We start from the raw sequence: 21,499 nt of genomic DNA on the forward strand, positions 1-21,499 counted from the left end.
TTGTATTACTTTATTGCCTTCATCTATTTTGTATACTTTGATTTGTTTTCTATACTCTGTGTTTTACTTGTATTCTGCTTTGTATTTAATAATAAAATTTGAAAAGAGACCACATCTGTGTATCCTTTGAGTCACAGAGAATTTTTCCCACCCTCGCACCCTGTTGTTATTGTGTTCATAAGCATAACTGTTTTTCTAGCTGCCTGCTCTTATGTTATTCTGACCACATATCTCCTATCCTCTCCCCTTTCACTGGCTGGTGTAAGTACAAAATTGTCGTTTTGTGAAATCACTTCCCTTCAACTATTTAAATTTATTGGCCATCCCACTGTATTCCATAGAGCCATAAAATAAAAGTGCTCACCTCCTTTCAATCTATCTTGCTCTTTTAAAATTAGTGGCTCTCCACTTAGACAGCTGAAACTTTAATTATCCCCTTTTATATCAAACTGTGTAGTACACACTGCAGTGCTTATAATATTTGTGATAAAATGTGAAGGCTGCCATCTTAGCTAGATAGAATTTTGTAAATAGTTCTAGGTCATTGTAAATATTAATATGATTAACATGTTTGTTTTGCAAATGCAAGAAAACTGTTATGTGCTGAGCTTAAAAATGTAACCACAGTGCAGCCTGCTGGAAGAAAGCAGAAATGTGGATAAACTCTATGACTATGTAATGTATGTTTTCATGGTAGAAAACTGGGGCATATAGAGTGAACTTGCAAACTCTATGAAAATCAGCTAAAAAAGGGAATTTTACAAGTGTGTGCGGATTTCACGCTAAGATCAGGGATGCCCGGGCTAGGAGTTTCTTTCTATTGTCTTAAGACATAAATAATTTCTAGGTTTCATATGTAAAGTGTCTTTTATTGATGTGACTTCCTGGCAGTTGCAGATCACAAACACATTTTAAACTTTAAGTTCTGTGACCCTGGGAAACTTAAGCAGAAATGACAAGAATGATATAATCTGAAATGACTCAGCAGAAATGTGTATTATCAATTTAGCAACTATCTCAAGAGAAAGAGATGGCATTTTGTATTTGTCTTCAGACCTGTCAACAACTCACCAGTATTTGCCTTGCTCTGTAAGTTATTTAGATACAGTGATTTCTCTTAGAAACAGATATAAATACAGTAAGATTAGTTTAGATATGTTCTATAGTTATGTGATACTGTCCTACTGTGTTATTTTTAAAGTATGTACTGTGATTTCTGAACTCTAATGTCATTTTGTTGAGTTAATAAATATTGTCTTGTGTTTTATTATTTAGTATTAAATATATTTAAACCTTTTAACTGTGGCTGTTTTGTGTAGAGATAATTTAAGCTCTTAGAGTACTTGCATATATTTGGTAATACTGTATAGGCTACTCCTAAATAGCCTTCAAGTCTCAGTCACACTTACCAATTGTATAACAGTAACATTGCACAGGGCAATTGGACATCTTTTAGTAGCTGATAAGGATGGTTGGTGGCAGGTGGCAATATTGTATAGCCTGGGCAGAAGGGGACATAGCTGGAAAATCTGTGTCACCCTTCCCAAGGAGTGTCTGTGTGATTGTACATAACTCAAATCTCAAATTATGTGTGTGTCAGCTACTTGGGCAGAGACATGAAACACTCATTGGACAGAGAGGGTGTTGAAGGTTTTGGTTTGACTACTTGACTGAGATCTGAACCCTATAGCTGTGCCAGTGGGGAGTCTTATTGGGGATCTGGAAAGAAAGGGAGAATCCAGCCCCAGACTGACTGTGATCTCTGTGTGCTCTTAAGGGACATTGTACTTTACTGTGTGTATACTTGTTATCCTTCCAATGTGGACGATCCTCACTGGTGCTACTTTTCAGGATCGAGGCTCCTTGATCACTGGGCCAGTGCACAGGCATCACAATAGTTACCCATTTCTTTCATCTTACCTTTAAACATCTGTTGCTAGACCACCAGTTATTGGACAGCCCAAATTCTGCATCTCAGTAGTCATCTTGGGATTATTGCTTCTGTTTACTCCTGGTGAGAGAAAGAGCACAGGGATTTTTTTTCCTGCAGACTGCTGACAACCAGAAAGCCTAATAACTGCTTCATAGGTGACAGCTTGGAATTTGTGCTTATATTCTGCTCCTGGTGAGAGAAGGAGCAGAGGGAATTGATTTCTGACTGTTTGTGGTTGGGCAGTTTGTGTCTGTGCTTAATGTTCCTGATTGATCTTGTTGCTATTCAAGGCATCTTCCAGGAAAAGGCAACAACTAGTCTACAGACCCTTGTATCATCCGGGACAATAGTGTGGATCACCAAACAGGCTGTGGCCTGCTTCTCTTCTTGGGATTGGTGTTAATGTTTTATTTCTGGTTAGAGAAGAAGCAAAGGAGCATTGTATCCCAGCAAAGTGAAGCTGTGGTGTGACCAGCACTAGTAGTAGCCAAGCAGTAGCCATTCATGTGACTCCCTTCTTTTCATCATTCTTGATGAGCTAATTCTTTGTTTGCAGTAAGTACTGCTTGATTTGTTTCTGACTTCAGAATATCTGTCTTAATACATCATCCTTAAATGTCCAGGGTCTAAGTATTAATTTCCCTTCAATTGTTTGTACGTGCCTTTTACAGACTCAGAAACCTTGAGCGACATTTTCCTTTAAAAGCATGATTGAAATTTCTGCAGTACCAAGTTGCACACAGGACAATTAGTTTGCAGTGATAAGCACTGACCCCAGAGTTGCAAGACGAATACTCATGACATTACTTCATATTCTCACTCCAGCTATCGAATCAATAAAAAAGAGTCTATGTTGCCTTGGATGTGAACCTTCCAACTATCTCCATTACCAGCTTGGTGGATATAGGCATCCTGAAGCAATGTAAAAATTGCCTCTAGTTTACTGAAAATCAGTTAATTCTCAAACAAACTGATATGGTACATGAGAAATGTATTTACACGATGTCACTGGAGGCAAAACTCTCACATAAAAGTACTCCTAATGTCAATAAGATTATTAGTAGAACATATGCTGCACCCATCACACAGAACTCAAAGCAGACATATAGACTCACATATGCTGAGGCAATTAAATGTAGCCTTCCTAAACCACAAAGCCCTCCTAGATGAAGTGCACATAACAAATACACTCAACAACTCCAAATGCACTATTTCAAAACAACACCCACATCAATACATAGAGCCACATCGCATGGAGCCTCTACCTCTAAGCCCATAAGGCAAGCCACCACAAAATCCACCATTCTGGTCATTGGAGACTTCATCATGCCCCTCTCATCAGGCCAAGTAAGGAGAAAGTTACTGTCATTTGCTTTTTAGAGGCTAGGATCCAACCAATTACACATGCACTCAAGTCATTGGACCACAATTACCAGTGTGACTCAGTCATTGCCAGTGTGGGAGTAAGTGACCTGAGAAGTACTTCCCTAGGCTACATGAAGAGAGACATCATGGTGATCTCAGAATATGTGACAGAGGCTGGTACAAGCCTAGCATTGAGCAGCATTTTCCCTTCTCCTTGGATGATGCCACAATATGAACAAAAGATGATTGACTTTCATAATTGACTTAGTTTCTCGTACAGGGTGCAATATTTGTCAGTGTGGAAGGAGATGGTCAATAGACCACTCTGCTTTGCCAGGGATGGTCTGCATCTCAACCCTCTAGGCTTTTGAATATTAGCTAAAGCATTGTCTTCCCCCACAGTGCATTTTTTAGGCATTGCTAAACTGAAAGTACTTCTGACATGGCAAATCAAAACCAAGACAATCTAAAGGTATTATTGCTCAGCACTAGGAGTCTAAACAAAAATACTTCACTTTTTTCTATTTATTTAACATTTGTTGACCGGGAATGTCCGACTAGGTTCCACAGAGCCTGTTTTCAGTGGAGGCCCAGGGATAAATGCTCCAGATGCATGTCTTTGGAATGTGGGAGGTAACCGGAGTACCCGGAGGAAACCCACGTAAACACAGGGAGAACATGCAAACTCCACACAGAAGGCACCCCAGCCGAGAATCAAACCAGAGAACCTCTTACTGTGAGGCGACAATGTTAACCACTGCACCACTGTGCCACCCATTATTCACTTCCTAGAAGCTGTCTTCACCCTAGAGAATGCTGATGTCTGTACAGTCATTGAAACATGGTTATAAGCTTAAGAGAGCACACCAACAGTGAAATGTTATAACAACTTCCACACATTTAGACTTGCTACTACACAGACAGGGACTAAAGGTGGAGGTGCTCTATTTACATCAAAAATAAATATACCTCAAGGCTGGTCAAGCAGGACAATGCATTTGAGCTGTTCCACATTCAAATCACCACAGGCAAAATCCAATATCACTACCTTGCCAGCTATAGGTCCTCCTCTTTGACCCAGGAAACCCATACCATGTATTTAAATGTATTAGAAACACTAACCATCCAACCCAATACCATACTAATGGGTGACTTTAATTACCCCACTATTAACTGGAAATCCTATACAACACCAAATGCACAGGCGTAGTGATTCCTGGATTTTGTAAATGCAAACTACCCGAACCAGATAGTCAATACACCAACCAGGGGTGCAGCCATACTGGATCTGGCCCTCACTTATATGGGAGAGTGCTGCACATCCCCTACTGTAATGTCTTCCCTGGTAAGGTCAAACCATAAAATGTAGTTTCCTTTGAAGTAAAAATAATTCCTGGACCCCCAGTTAAACCTGCAATATTCAGGAACTACTCTAAGGCTAAGTGATAACCTGGCAAAATTCAAGCCCCCATAAACCCTGAGAACACTGCTGCCTATGCAGAACTATTCACAGAAGCCCTGTACAAAGCATGTTAATAGCTGCATAGAGACAGCTATACCCACCAGGAAGAAGTACAGAGCTAACACAAAAAACAAGCCATCCTAGTGGAATCAGAAAATCAGTCGGCTTTATAACAGAAGGAAGTAAATCATGGCAAAAATTAGGAGTTGCAGCACCCATCCGGATAAAAGCATTCTCGTCAAACTAAACAAACATCTCAGAGGACAAATAAAGTCTTCCAAAGCCAGATTTGAGGTGAATTTGGCCTTCCAGACCAAGGATAACCACAAGGCATTATTTAGGTAAGTCTGCAACCTCAAATGTACAGTGCTCATTGTACACTGAGCAAGAAGATACAGCAAACCTAATGGCCAGTAAATTTAGCTCCATCTTTACCCCTCTTACCCTCTCAACCTTCCCTCAGGAAATAGCATCAAATATAACTCTCCCTGCTATCACTAGGGAACAGGTCCTTAATGGTCTCTCTCTCTCTAAGGCCAAGAACACTACATTAATGGGTCCAGACAATATCCCAGGATGCCTTCTAAATTGCATGAAACATGACCTATCAGCGTCTCTGGAATTGCGCCATAACTTTAGCCTCCAAACAGGCTTCATGCATCATGAATGAAGAACTGCAACAGTTATCCCTCTGCACAAAGTGGGGCCATCTACAGACCCATAAGTCTCACTAGTCTTATATGAAAAGCCATGGAAAGAATTATCATGGAAATGATCAATAGTGATATAGTAAACCTCCAGACACTAGACCAAACCCAGTTTGGTTTTTTCAAGGGCAGATTATGCCTCTCATCCTGGTGGACTTCTTTGAGAACATCACCAAAGTGATGGATGAGGTCAAAATGGTTCACACTGCCTACCATGACATGGCAGAGGCATTTGACAAAACACCTCACTCGGGTGTTGTTGACAAACTGAAGAAGTTAGGTACAAACTCGTATGTTATCAGGGGATAGCCAACTGGCTCACAGACAGGACCCAGGAAGTTAAAATTGGGGAGTCGATCTCTTGAAAAAGGCCGGTCACAAGTGGAGTCCCTCATGGGTCAGTCCTTGGACTGCTCCTTTTTGGCATTTACTTCTCTGAAGTCAAGGCCAATGTCAGTGGTCTCATTGACTAAATTTGCAGATGATTGAAAATTAGGAGCTGTCATTAAATCCCACATGGACACAAATGTTCTCCAGGAGGGGCTGACACAGACAAACAAATGGGGTCAGAACCATGGAATAACACTAAATGCCAAGAAATGTATAATAGTATTCTTCAGGAAGTCATCCACCCCTGGTAACTATCATATTGACAACACACTCCTTAGAGTTGATCCAGCAGTCAGGGACATAGGGACACACATAAATAGCAATCTAGGCTTTGACCATTACGTGTCTACAGTAGTGAGGAAAACATTCTATGTTGATCAACTTATAAACAAAGGTATGGCATCTAAGTCCTAAGAAGTCATTATTCTACTATATTTGGCATTCATCAGGCCTATCATTGAGTGCAATGACCCCTTTGGTATGTACTTAACCAAGCATATCCAACAAGTGGAACATCTACAAAGGTTCCTCACTAAAAGAATACAGGGCTTAAGTAAAATGTCCTATGCGGACCGCTTCAAGGCCCTATCTCTGTATTCTATCTCCTACAGGCTTTTGAGAGGAGATCTATGCCTGACACACAAGGCATTATCAGACCCTACTCTGATGGACCTCCTGCATATCCACAAAACAAACATCATGAAAATTACCCATTCTAGGACTTAAACCTTGTCTGTGATATAAACTGGACCTGCTGGAGAGAGAGGTATGTATCCCAGAGATTACCCTGTCTCTGGAACATGCTCCCCATCCATGTGAAGCAGAATTCTTCTGTAACTCAATTCAAGTGCAACTTGGACAATTGGATGGGGAAGAGGAAATTCATCCCTGGTTTGGCACCTATGTCTCTAATGGACACAGGCAATCTATAAATGGTTCATCTTCCAGGCCCCAGCTTGTAAATGTTTCATCTATCAAGTCCCTGCTTACACACATCAGAACTTGTCAGAGATTTAGGATCCATGGTTAGGCTTAAAAAGGCCCTTATGGTCATTATCCTAGTAAACACATATGAACCACCCTTTTGGGCATTATTGTTTGCTTAGAATCTATAGTTTGATGCAAATGGTTTTAGGTAAGCATTTATAATGTATGGGAACTACTGACAAGAGAGAGGGTCAAATGCTAACACTATGATTAGCTATGGTGTAAATGCAAATGTGCTTCTCATGTAGGATTTTCAGAAAACTATTTTACTCTTTATCAACCAATTTAGGATGATAAGATCTTTACTTTTTAGTTAATTCAATATCACCATAGGTATATTTACACTGAAATTGGTGACTATCTTGTATCTAGAATGAAAGGATTAGTGGAATATATGGAATCCAGATGCTGATAACCAGTTCTTTATAATCAGACTATCAGTGGAACAGAATACCTGTAAACTTCAAGGTAACTTAAGTAATACTTTATACTCTGTAAGTTCTACCATAATACCAGCAATTCCTTTTACATGTCTCAATATACTATAAAGCAGAACCTGTTCTGCGACTTTCCTGTCTTGCAGTAGTTTAATAACATAACTGCTCTAGATAACTGCAGCAGTTTTCAAGGATTTCAGATCTGATTTGTGGATATTGATTATCTGAAAAAGCCTAATAATGTACTCAAAAACACAAAGTAGTTAAATATATCAGAAGAGGTGTTATGCAGGACATTATTCCTGTTATTTTTATATAATATGGAAGAGTTTGTAAAATGCTTTGTTGTACATGTATAAGAAGAACTATTCACAAGGAAATTTCTACTTTCATCATTCTAGCAGCAAGTAACAATTGTTTACTGAAGAATGATAACTTTAGTTTTGCTGTCCACTAAGCAAGTCGTAAAACACACCAGATTGACTTTGTGACCTTTTATTATATAACAGTCAAGGACAACCAATAGTGATGCTATAAATAATTCATATGCAACATAACAAATAGCGTCAAACCATCAGTTCAAGCTGGTTGGTGTACACCTGCCTGGTCTGGCTGCCACTTTAGAAAAATTGGATGCATATTCCTGGCTATCTCAGACTCATTTTAATTCATACTTACAAGCCACATATCCCTTGATGTGGCCTCCAGCCAAATCTGGGTCCAACTTGAGAGTTGAGGCCAATGGACAAGAACAGGGGAAACACAAGGAGGATGAAGCCATAAGGCCACCATCACCCTGGCATGCCATTCCGTTCCCTCCAAATTAGTGGCCTCGCAAATAAATTTTGGGTTATAAAAGAAAACAAGTTAAACTTTGAAAGATTTTTGAACAGTAGCAATCATATCCAAAGTAAAGAAATCAAAACCCATCTTATTTAAATGAACATTGTCCAAACCATAGAAACCAGGCTCCTGTCTGTCAATATCACTGTGCAAAATCAATTGAAAACCAATTTGGATAGCAGCCTGCTTGACTCTGTAATGATAAAATGCCTGGCTCTCTCAATAGAACTAGGCCTTCTAGCACCCTTCCAGTACAGTCTAGGAATTATAGCAGACCAAAAAAAAGCTATGTTAGGATATAGCTTCCGCAAGTATTCCATATCAGATAAGATTCTGGCCAACAGTATCTTCTTAAGGGATTGATCTAGATATTTTCCCCAGAGGTGAATTATCACAATGCTCGGCAAGGCTTCTCGCATGGTAATCTTATTCCCGATTTCCCAAAACTGAAAGCAGCTAAGACCAGGGAAACCAAAAGGGCAAACTGTCCACAGTTACTATCAAAGGAATTTGAATGACCAGCCAGGTGGGCCATGACTCAGATGGATGTTCTCTGAATAAAAGAATGGCCCAAGAGCCAATTCACCTCCTTCACTGCATCATAAATAAAAATGAATGCCTGATGTATAACAAAAAGGCATCAGAGACCGACTTTCTTGTGCTTTGAATGACCCACACAGAGTGCCCTTCCATGTTCAACCCTGAGGTACGACATATCTGAAAGGAATATTTGGAGTAACCTTGTGGGTGAATTGCTTTTCCTGCCAAGGCCTGCCTAAGAAATACATTAATCTCTGATAGGTTAAAGGGCCTGCCCGAGGCCTGCATGAAAACCAAGCCTGACCTTTTCTCTAAGGCAGGAATAATAAATGCCAAACTGACCCAATGCACATGGCAAGTGACTAGCCCACTGGTCTTGTCCAAGCACAAGTGCTGACCTTTAACAACTTGATCAGTTTTGGATTTCTTTAAAAAAATCATGACAACTTCCTGTGGATGACAAGATCCTCCCAACAAAGGAGAAATTCATTGAAACATATAGCACCTGCATACAAAGACGTGAAGAAAGCAGCTATAGAGACAAACAAGTAAAATTCACCAATTATACTGAAAAGACCTTGAACAACAAGGGGAAGCAGTTGCCTCCCAATAGTTTTTTTTTGGAATTCTGGGAAGGTCCCTGCATGTTGTCTAGGCCCTTAATTATCTTCCCCATAATCCAATGTCCTGACACAGCCTGAAGGCCCACAAAATGCTCCCCCCATCCTAAAGCTGCTAGGTGTACTATGAGAGTTTTAGGTGAATCCCTGCTGTAGACCTAGCCACTAAAAATTGCAGCAAAAACTGTACTCCCCATGGCCTGGGACAAAGGATCAGAGACCTGTAGAATGCCTTGAAAACTCGGAGAGATAATGAGTAAGCTTTCCTCGTGTTGCTGGCCCAAGAAATTGGGAACACCAATAATGCTAATCTTCTCCAATTAGCCAGACTCTGGCAGAAAGTGAGGTACCCTCTGGATCTGAATTCTTGACCAAGAGGTGAAACCTGGTAAACTGAAAATGGGAAAGGCTGTCAGCTATAGGATTAAGATTACCAGGGAGAGTAATACAAGAAAATGACAAATTAATCTGTAGAGTCAGCAAAACTAAAAACTTAATGACAGAGTGGACCCACCTGGACTTGGAAGAATGTTTTTGACAGACTGAACCACTGCAATATTATCTGAGTGAAAAATGATCCTCTTGTCACATAATCTATCCTTCTCTACTAACACTATCACCCAAATGGAAAAAAAAAAAAAATGTAATGTCCCTCCTTCTCTTGACAGGCCAACTGTCTGGCCAACCTTTCAGCAAACCAACTGCCTATGAAATAACACCCTCATAGTGGACCCCCCAGCCACAACAGTAACAAGCTCAAGGTCAGTGGCAGTAGTCCTAGGGGACTGTGAAAAAGAAACTCCATTAAACTGGCTCAAGAACGTGAGCCATAACCAAAGGTCATCCTTAACCTGTCTGGTCAACTGGACCAGGTGGTGTTGGGCCTGTTACCCTTCAGCAAGTCAGATACTGACTGTAGGAAAGTTCTGCCTGTAGAAACTACCCTACAGGCAAAGTTCAGTAAACTATGTAACTGCACGATATCTCCTATCTGCACTTTGCATGATCCCAAGAATCATCAAAGTAACTGCTGGACTTTTTGAAGTTTGGGTGGAGGAAGCTTGAAGGAGTTATCAGTGGTGTCTATGTCTAAACCCAAAAATGTCAGTATTTGACTTGGTACTTCTGACTTGTCATTGGCCAAGGGTACCCCAACTTGACGTAAAGCTGCTTGAAAATGGACATCCCTTCCAAAGCACCAACCTGACCCTCCCACACTATGAAAAATATAATCTAGGTAGTGTACTACTGACTGTCAGGGAGCCATTTTCAGTCTGCTGTAAATAAAATCATTGACTGAACCTCCCACTGGGTGAGACAAGTGATGAATCAACCTGAACTCACCCTCCTGTTTCTTGGGAACCAGATTGATAGGTGAAATTTTAAATAAAAAACATGGAGGGGAAGAAAATGGGCCAATTATCTTGCCAGCTTGTCACTCTTTCTCTAGTAGCCTTGGAGCAACATGTTTGTGTTCTTTGATGGATGACAAATTGTTAACTAATTCGGAATCAAATGGGGCTGTGGAATGGATAGGAAAGCCTTTGGAAATTACTTTAATAAGGGTGACTGCTGCCCATTGATCCAGGTAATCTGACAGTAAATAAGAAAACTTATCTAGACAAATGAGGGAATAAGCCTGGTGTGCCACATTTGGATCCATTAATAAAGTCCCCCTCCCCGTGTCCTTGAAAAGGTGGCTTGGCAAAAAGGAAGTGTCAGATCCCTAACCAATCTCTCCATCTGTTTGAGATTTGAAAAACTTTGACCTGTCCTTAGGCAACAAGCTCCAACAGATGGAAACAGGATAACCTTTCCCACATCCTGAAAACCAGTGGTTATATTTCCAAGCAGGCGAGACACATTTGCCCTTTATCGAATGGCCAGCAAAACATTGTATATTTTGTATTAACAGTCCCTCCCTCAATACCTGTGGATGCCTCGTTTCCATCATGGCACTGAGTCATATGTCAGGGTGACTTGACTCCCACCTGAGGGAACTATCGAGGGCTTTTAGCTTCTTGAAGCACTGATCATAATTCAACCAGCCCAAGCCCACTTTCACATGATAGACTTCCATTATTGCTACAAAATAAGCTAATAAAGGCAGAACTTGGGGGGGGTTCTCAATGATTATGCCCATAAATACCACAGGACCCAGAGACCAAGTATTCCAGTTCCTGTCTGGTACCCTGGTTGACGTATTCTTCCTGATGACAGCTAAGGCTACCATCAAATCCTTGTTGGACATGTTATCATTGTGCAGTATGTGTTTTATTCAATCAATATCCACTAAGTTGTAGATATCTACTAATACCCTTTTCAAAATCTTATCTTTGGCTTTGGTGTGAACATGTGCTGTGATATGAGAGCCAGGTTATTTGGAATATGTAAAGCCAAGGGAAGGTACAGGGGAAAAGAACTGGGGATACAATCATCTGTATGGGGTGGGATATCCCTCTCTGAACCAATAACGTCATAAGACCCCTATGAGATTTGGAGAAAGACAGCTGTGCCACCTGGTTAACATCAGTACCTTCTCCCACTCATGGACCCAAACCTGTAGAGGCAACAAAGTTTCTCTTTATGGCTAAGTCAAGCAGCTTAACTCTTCCTTATTCTGGCAAAGGATTTATAAAATCATCTAGCATTTATCAGCAGATTGACCCCTACCACTAATATTAAGAACTGTAGACCCAACAGAGACGTTACCTTATGCTTCTGATTTAACCTCAGTAAAAGACTCCTCATAGCTGGTGACATACACCCAAACCCAGGCCCTTCCTTTACTAACCTTCCAAATAGAGCTCAATCTGATCTCGCAATAATGAATATCAACATAAGAAGTATTTTAAATAAACAAATAGACCTACATGCTTTTATTTCTCACTACTCCCCTGACATCGTAACCATTACAGAAACATAGCTTAAACCACATATCACTAGTGATGAGATTCTGCCACCAGGTTACAACATCCTAAGGCTAGATAGAACAAATAGGAAGGGTGGTGGAGTTGCAATTCTATTTAAAAATGAAATAAACCTCCAACCATTTCCTACCCCTCTACCATCATTTCAAAATGCTGAAACCATAGGCTGTGTTCTATCAATAAACAATGAGAAAAAAATTAACATCCTCTATTGCTACATTCCTCCTGGAAATAACTCCCCATCCATAGAAGAAATCCTTCATTGATTGAATCAAAATTGCCCTCAGGAAACAATTTTCCTAGGTGACCTCAATACCAACTGGCAAACTTTCAGCTCCAAAAACCCTACCAAGAGTATTAACCTCTACAACTTCACAAAACTAATTCAAGACCCCACCAGAATAGATAAAAAGCAATAAATAAACCACTATTGACTGGATACTAGTAAATACCCCCAAACATCACTATCAGGTAGGGTCCCTACCTGACATACTCAGTGACCATCTCGCTACTTTCCTCCTCAGGAAATGAACCAAAATCCTCAAACCCATAACCTATAAAAACATCAGGGATAATCATAACATAACCCCAGACATACTAAACAACATTCTCCACCAATGTAACTGGCTCCCTCTAAAAACCCTACACTTAGATCAGGCAGTTGTTGTTGTGTCTTTTGGCTTTTCACGGTTAGGGGTCGCCACAGCGGAACTCCAGTCCGCTAATGATTGGCAGTAGATTTCTACGTGCAGAGTTGCCAGCTCTGATGCACAACCTTCAATGAAGGTACGCCCATTCACACATATCTCCACACAGAAGACACTGTAGCTGAGAATTGAACAGGACAATATCTTACTGTGAGGCGACAATGTAGAATACTTTAATAATACATTTATCTCAGTTCTAAATTCCATAGCACCTTTAAGAAAGAGAAAAATCAAAGTAAACTATGCACCATGGTTAGGTCAGGAGACAAGAGCCCTCCTTAAAACCAGAGACAAGACCTGGAAGCAATAGAAACAAAACAACTCTGAACAAACCAAGCAAAAGTACAAACAAGTACTCAGTAGCAGACTTCATTAGACCACCATTTAATACAGAGAATCCTTTAAATACTAGTGTACACCAACAGTTACCACCCCCAATCACAACTTCAAAAGGAAATGATGTAAGCATACTGTTAGTACAAAAAAATTATTAAACATACATTATGCTAAATATATATACTTTTTGACATATACATATAAAAATGAAAAAATATAAAACCTATGCTTATTACAAAATGAAGTTAATTATTAATTATTAGTTCATCTACTCAAAGCTTTTAACCTTAAAAGACTGTTAATGGCACATTGTCCATTAAGACCTGGTTTATAGTACGTATTAATTATGAAGTCTGCTATTGAATAGATGAAAAGCACTTTACCATTTTTAATGTTTAATAAATTTCTGTTTTAGGAAGTATCTGCTATCTTTTCGCTTATTTGTTTTTTGAGAGTTTGTTCATTTTTGCAATGTTTCTAAAAGTACAAACAACTTAGAAACCTAGCCAAAATACAAACCAAACGGGACAAACAAAACTACTTCCTAGGCCTCCAAAACAAACATGCTAACAACCCCCAAATGTTTTGACATTCTATCAACTTATTGCTAAAATCTGGAACAATTGCAAACCCCACACCCACCTCCCCATATACTAACAGCAAAGATATTGCCTCCCAACTTAACTCTCACTTCATAAACTCAATCCAAACTCTTTCCAACCAGCTAACAAACACCAACACCTCATCTCACACAGCCAATAGAAACACTACTGACAATATTACCAACCAACCGTCCTTCTCCCTCTTTCCAGTCCCTACATCAAAAATTAGTAGCCTGCTGCACAAACTAAAACCTACCACACTAGCTGCTGACAGTATACCCACTAACTTCCTAAGAATGGCAGCTGACGCTCTTGCTTATCCAGTATCAATCCTAATAAACAGGTCCATTCAGGATGCCTATGTACCACAAATATGGAAAATATCCTACATTATACCTCTTCACAAAGGAGGCAAATCTTATGATTTTTCCAACTACAGGCCAATAGTTATTCTTTCCCCATTATCTAAGCTCCTAGAGAAATGCATACACTCGCACGTTATGCAATTCCTAGATACTAACAAGCTTCTCTCATCCACCCAACATGGTATCCGCCCACACCATAGTACAACTTCTGCTCTTCTCTCTTTCACCAACCTGGTTAATCAACATAGAAACAACAACTATGTATCTGCTACCTTCTTAGACCTTTCAAAAGCTTTTGACATGGTCTCACACCCTAAATTACTGGATAGCCTTCATTCTCTATCCTTTACTTCATCTACCATCTCTGGGATCAATAGCTACCTATCAAACAGACAACAATCTGTACAATGGAATAATGAGCTATCCCCTCCTCTCCCCCAATTCAATAGGAGTACCTCAAGGCTCTATACTTGGCCTACTACTTTTCACAATTTTTACAAACAATCTGTATACCTCCACTAAGCAAGCCTCACTAATTCAGTATGCTGATGATTCCTCTCTCATCTGTGCAACCTCATCTGTCAATACCCTCCAACAACTAGCCCAGGAATCTTTCTCTGCTATTGAAAATTGGATCACCGAAATCCAACTTATACTTAATCCTAACAAAACCAAACTTCTGATGTTCACATCTAATAAAACAAAATCACCCCCTCCACTTTCTCTATTTCATCTAGGAATGGCACTATCATCTTTCCATCCATTCACACAAAACTCCTAGGAGTTGAAATAAACAGCAACCTAGCATTTGATCTTCACATAGCATAAACTGTTCAAAAAGGTCATATGAAAATGGAAACCCTATACAGGCACAAAAACTATCTCACAGAAAAAGCACATATCACTGTAGCTCAAACACACCTCCTATCGACACTTACTTATGCAGCACCTATCCTAACCAGCACTAAAAAATCAGATCTGGATAAGTTAGAAGCATGCTACAACAAAATAGTTAAATTTGCCAATAATTCCCCCTTTAGAACTCATCACTGCCAATTACTAAAAGAAATTAAATGGCTGGAATTTCCTAACCTACTATCTTACCAACAACTCACCTATGCCTTTAACATCAGAAAACACTCAGACAAAACTCCAGCTCTCAGTCATCTAATAACCTCCCGCTCTTCCAGTCACCCTCTATGCTCTTCCAATAAACCCCGCCTCAGTGTTACTACTGCTAACAACACTGTAGGAAAAGCCCTATATTCCCACATCATAGCCAGAAAATGGAACAATCTCCCCACCAATATAACCTCCACAACAACAAATGCAAACTTCAAACAATCACTCAAATCTCATCTCAGAACAACATGGATTTGTCCATGTAGCACATGACAATCCCCATACCTTTCCTCTATCTTCTATCAATCTACCCCAGTCTAAACATCACACTATATCTATGCACATTGAAATACTGACTCATCATATATCATATTGTTCTTTCTGCTCCCTGCTATACATACTTACTAAATCTGTAAGTAGTTCTTACTACCTTTGTGAAACTATCTAAAACTGTAACTTTTGTCCTGCAAAACCTGGAAACTACTGGAAACCAAACTCTGAATAAATCAATCAAACTCTTTCTCTGAACCCTTGTACTATTTCTCAAAACTGTATCTTAGTCTGGCACTGCAAGTTCAACTATAGTTAACAAAGTAAAGAATAACTCTATTTGAAAATACATTTTTCACTACTACCTGTTTTGTATGTATATCTCAAATTGTATAAATGTATGTATATATGTAATTGTATAAATGTCTTCTTAATTGTGGAGCTTTTCTCCCTGGTCCTCCACTGAAAATGGACCTGGTCCAGCTGGATTTTCCCGGCAAACAAATGCAAAATAAAATAAATAAAATAAATAAATTCTGTAGATATGCCGGATGAGCAGGAAGGGGTGACTTTATGGCCAGAAACATCTCTGTCTTTTTCTGAGCCTTCTTAGCTGGAGCTGCTCCTTCAGCTGTGCCCTCCTCTGAATTCAGCGAAGGTCTTCTCTTGGAATTCTGGCTCTGCTCACACATACCCCCCATTTCTAAATCAATTAACTAGCCTTGTGCTACCTTCGTCAAATACAACCATCTCTATTTAATTTACTGTACCATGGCTGAACCTGAAAGAAAGATAGAATTACCACAGGAACCATACAAAAAAAAAGGAGGGAAAGAAAATATGAGGACTAAACCACACTATGCTCTAGTTAATATTAAAAGAGTGGATGATGGCATTCTGTGCTGCTGTGAAGTTCTAGAATGTAAAACCCCAAGATGTTTTCCTCCTCATCCTTTCCTTAAACAATTGCCATTGTGCCTAAAACAAACTGAGCTGCTGCAAGGGTTCCAGAATGCTGTACCACATCTTACACAAACCATGCTGCCAAAATGAAGGATATAAATAACCTAAGAATCAAATTCTAAGGTAAACATTATAAACTACCATTTATCCAAAATGCCCCACCCACTTACTGAAGTTTGACACTAACATTACAACTTTATTATAAAATCATTGTACCAGAGATACCATCATAAATAATTATAATACTGTTTAAATTCCATCCAATCACCACTAAAACATAAAAACAAAATCTGAGTGAATTCCCCTCAGTCAGGCAACAAAATTTAGCCGCCATAATAAATCAAGCTAAACAAAGCAAGACCCAGTTACTGTTCGAAATAAACACCCCTTTACAACTGATACATCAATCCAAAAGGATAAAACAAACATGATAGGACCTAATCCCCCCACTATTCAGGCTCCCACAACTAACTTGCCCTTATTAATTGAAACATGTTTCAAACTACTTAGGACAGTACACTAAACAACCCCACTGGCATAAAGAAGTAAACGATATGCAGCAAAATCATACAGATTCTAGGAATCATAACTATGCCCAAACATAAAGTTTAACTGCAAAACCCCCATTTTAATTTTACAACATGCTGGTACCTGGTATTTATTTATGTAATTAATAAAACCCTTTATACAAGCAGAATGCATGACTTTACACCAAAGTACCCTTAAACACCCTACGCCCTTATTAAAAAAACTAGCCCATGTCTGAGATTGTTATTAATAAATTTGTGTGAGTATGTGTATATATCTTGATGAGTGGATGGGAAATAGGAAATACACCCCAGGGATCACTTCTGTGGCTCTGCTCAACAGGGGCACAGGCTTTCGAGAACACCGAGACCGGAAGATCGACAACTGAAATGACCGTCAGTTTAAAAGTCTGATGCTGAGAACACCGACATGTTAAGGTAAGTGTGAGATAGTGACAGACTTTAGGGTTAGGGGCGGGTTAAGTGGGTTAGGGTTAGGGCGCGGGTTAGGTGAGTGTGCGATAGTGACGGACCTTAGGGTTAGGGTTTGGGTTAAGATTAGTGCATAGATAGTTGTGTATGTAAGGTTTAGTGTAGGTTTGTAAGGTTTTTGTTGTGCTTGCGTTGTGTGTGTGTTTTTAGGAAAAGGTATTTGTTTTGTTTTGTTGATTGTCGGGATTGTGGTTTGTCGGGCATGTGAAGTTTCGTGCTTTTAAACTGTCAGTCATCTCAGTTGTCAATCTTCCAATCTCGGTATTCTCATCGCCAGTGTTTTGCGTGTCAGTCTTTTAAAATAGACCCATATATATATATATATATATATATATATATATATATATATATATATATATATATATATATGTGTGTGTGTGTGTGCCTCTATATATACATATATATATATATATATATATATATATATATATGTGTACATATATAAATCTGTATATCTACAGATATATATATATATATATATATATATATATATATATATATATATATATATATATATATATATATATATATATGTGTGTGTGTGTGTGTGTGTGTATATATATATATATATATATATATATATATATATATATATATACACACACACACACACACACACACACACACACACACACACACACACACACACACACACACACCCTCTCTGCAATGGCTAGTGTGCCAATGCTGTATGTATTTTTTTATATGTATTCTGTAAATGTAATTAACAATTTTTTGTAATACTATGCTGAGCGGGATGAATCTTAACACATTATATATCTATCTTCATATATCTATCTATATTTATTTATCTATCTATCTATCTATCTAGATAGACATAACTATCTATCTATCTATACATATATCTATTTTTATTTTTATTTATTTATTTGTTTTTTTAAATACCCCACACCCCCAGCCACCCTAAGGAATTCTCTTTTTAAATTAATTATTATATATATATATATATATATATATATATATATATATATATATATATATATATATATATATATATATATATATAGATATATATATATATATATATATATATATATAGATCTACTACAGTTCATCGAAGTTTCAAATCTTCGAAGACCATATGGCTGATACCATATGATCCAAGTTTTGAAACTTCGAAATAAAAATAAAAAACACAAGAAAGATACAAAACAAGTTATACTTACCTTTTTGCCAGGGGGAAAGCCCCCTGCACCCCCACACCCCTTGCTTCTTAACTATACCGACTCTTAGATCACACTACATTGAGAAAAATGGCAAATCCTGAGTTCCACACTGCAATCTCAATGCAAAGTGATCATAGTTTTAAAACTTCGATCCTATGGTCTTGACCATATGGTCTTCAAAGTTTTCAAAGTTCAATAATCTGTAGTAGATGTCTATATATATATATATATATATATATATATATATATATATATATATATATATATATATATATATATATATATTATATATATATATATATATATATGTATATATATATATATATATATATAGATAGATAGATATTTTTTAACTATACTAAATATACAGAAAAGGGCAAGAGCAATACAAGCAAAGTAATGGACGACTAATCAGACAAAGTACAGCTGATAAGTCCTCATCATACCTATGGTCTTTCACTTGACAAGTTGCTGCCAGCTGGCTCCATCTCTGTCCATAAATCATGTCTGCTGATGGATTCTGTAGGTGGCTACAGCAGCACTTCTCTTAAATATGGAGTACATGTCTACACTCACCCCATGAATGGCTTGCGTTCATGGACAATAAGCCGTTACTGTGGTAAATTTTTTTGTCTGCCAGTCTTTTCTCCAAATGTTTCAGTGCAGTGCAGACAACTTGTGAAACAATTATGCTTTGATTTTTTTTGTTCTATGTGCTACTTCAGTTAATGATCAGAACCAGAATCACATTTATTTGCCAAGTATGCATGCATACAAGGACCTTAACTCCAGTTTCAGTGACTCTCCAAGTATGAATTACATAAATAACACACTTACACTTATTAAGAACAAAACAAATGGCATACATACAACTACTAAGAACAAGACAAAAAGTAAATATACATATACATATGCATACAAGGTGCAAAGTGCAACTCATTGCAATAAATACTGAAATAAACTCTGAAAGAAACAAGTATTAACAATATGTAAACAATACTGCAGAATCCTCAGAGGCTTGGGAAAAGAATACTCCAACGTAATAAGCTGAGTTAACTGTTTATGAACTTGACAGACTGTGGAAAAAACTGTTCTTGTATTTGCTTGTTTTGATGCATATTAATCTATAACATCTGGCTGATGGTAATAGTTCAAAAAGATGGTGGCTTGGATGTGAAGGGTCAGTGATGATTTTCCCTGCCCTTTTCATGACTCTGGAATAGTACAGGCCCTGTAAGTAGGGCAAAATAGCACCAATGATATTGTTTGCAGACCTGAATATTTAATGTCACCTATTTTTGTCATGATTAGACAGAGGTCCAAATCATACTGTTATGGATGAGCTCAGAACAGACTCAATGACTGCTGTATAGAACTAAATCAACAGTTCCTGTGGGAAGTAAAACTTCCTTAGCTGTCACAGAAAGCATATGAGCTGCTGTGTCTTTTTTATGATGGACCCTACATTGATCTCCCACATCAAGTCCCGGGAGATCATAGATCCCAAAAACATGAAGGATTCCACAACTGACACAGCAGTATTAACTTGGTTTTCATTGAATAAACAACTGGAATAAAAATAATGTTTTCTGTCTAATCAGTAAAGCTTTTTTCTCAGTTTATGTTTATAAACAGTAAGATATAATGTAACATTATTGCATAATATTTATCAGTAATCCTTACATGTTAAACATGTTAAAATATTATAAAAAAGTTCAGTCTAACTGATGTCATAGCAAAATTTATATCTGAATAAGAAATGGCAGACCAGATCTGACTGTATAAGGTTACTGCTAGATTCATATTTTCAGGATATGAATTTACTAGGATGTAAGACAGGATAGTCAATCAAGCCAGACTATAATATAGCTGGCATAATGGGAATTAATAGTGAAAGTTACTTTGCTAACTGAATCCAAATAATTTGCAGAATAAAGTTCAACTTTGTTTTTTTATTAATGGAAATTCACTTGGAATGAGAAGATGGATGCTCCGACATCTATAAACATCACTGGTGTTGGATATATAGATACAAGTGAGGGTTATTGACCTAAAATAATCCAGCATTGGAAGACTCATTTAATCTTGTCAGAATACAGAAAGTCACATAAATCCTGTAAGAAGACAGAGAGTATTGCAAATGTTAATAAGGAAAATAGCCAGATAGTGTTATCTGTTATAAGTACAACTATAAGTAAGTAATACAGATAACTAAAGATTTTAGAATTCCAGAAAGAGACTGTGAAACACACAATAGTTGGAGGAAGGGGTGAAGTCATCATCACATTTAAAAATAATCTCCATATTAGTACAGAAAATGTTTATATGTAGCAGTTTAGGCAGGTGGTTGATATAAGCCCGAGGGTTTACTATGCATCCGCAACCAGTCTGACCCAGAATTTTATATTTCTCAGTAAGAAAAATATGTAAAATAAGGCATTTATCAGTGTTAGTGGGAGCCTCTATCATAACTTATACTCTACAAAATATAGACTGCTAAAAGGAATGGAATATCACATGGGATCAGAAAATGTATATAGAAAATATCACATATAAAAGACTGAATCCATTATTGAGATATAAACACAGAAGATACTTAGTATACTTTTTCAAGGAACACAAAACGTTAAGCAAGTGGAATGACTGAATGAATGAATAAATCAATTAATTAATTAGCACTTCTTTTCTAGGATAAAACACAGAACCGACTAGAC

Source organism: Protopterus annectens, chromosome 4.part0 (genome assembly GCF_019279795.1).
Source record: "Protopterus annectens isolate FY-2018-M chromosome 4.part0, PAN1.0, whole genome shotgun sequence".
In the NCBI taxonomy this organism is placed as follows: domain Eukaryota; kingdom Metazoa; phylum Chordata; order Ceratodontiformes; family Protopteridae; genus Protopterus; species Protopterus annectens.